Genomic DNA, 1,024 nt, shown 5'->3' on the forward strand with positions numbered 1-1,024 from the left:
TTATATATTATCAAGGGTTCATGAGGGAGAGGGGAGCAGGGAGGGAGGGGAAAAATGAGCTGATAACAAGGGCTAAATAAAGCAGAAAGCAAATATTTTGAGAATGATGATGGCAACAAATGTACAAATGTGCTTGACACAATGGATTATATGTATGGATTGTGATAAGAGTTGTACGAGTCCCCAATAAAATTATTATTTTTTGATTATTAAAAAAAAGAATTATGGTTTTGGAAACCCACAGAGGCATATCTATCCCATTCTGTAGGGTCACTATGAGTCAGATTTCACTCCATGGCAGTGAGGGAGTGAGTGAGTGAGTGAGTGAAGAGCCATCGTCTCATGGGTTCCACTAGTCTCTAATAAGCATTGCACATTTTAGTATTTTTTGAGTTTTGTTCTGCTCTGTCCAGGATGTTTAAAATCAAGAAATGTGTATGCCAGGGTTGTATCCTCTTACCATACTCATTCAAACTGTATGTTGAGCAGAAAATTGGAGAAACTGGTTTCTATGGAGCATGTGGTATCAGGATGGGAGGGAGGCTTATTGAAAGCCTGCGCTATGGAGATGACAAAACCTTGCTTGCTGAAAATGAGAGGTGCTTGAAGCACTTACTGGTGAAGATCACTGATTGAAATCTTCAATAACGTTTACAACTCAATGTAAAGAACACCAAAATCCACACAACTGGATCAGTAGGGAACATCATGATAAATAGAGATAAGATCGAAGTTGTCAAGGATGTTGTCTTGCTAAGATCTACAATTAATGCTCATGAGGAGCAATCAAGAGATCAAATGATGCATTGCATTAGATGAATCTGCTGCACAAGTCCTCTTTAAAGTATTGTAAAGCAAGGCTGTTACTTTGTGGACTGACCCATGCCATGGTATTTTCAATTGCCTCATGGGCATGTGAAAGTTGGATGTTGATAGTGAATGATGGGGGGAGTGCAGAGTGGAGATCCAAAGCCCATTAGTAGGCCACTGGAGATCCCCTTGCAGAGGGGTCTCGGGGAGGAGA

This window comes from Echinops telfairi, unplaced genomic scaffold, assembly GCF_000313985.2.
Source record: "Echinops telfairi isolate 266 unplaced genomic scaffold, ASM31398v2 ScPeMD7_60;HRSCAF=208, whole genome shotgun sequence".
Classification (NCBI taxonomy): domain Eukaryota; kingdom Metazoa; phylum Chordata; class Mammalia; order Afrosoricida; family Tenrecidae; genus Echinops; species Echinops telfairi.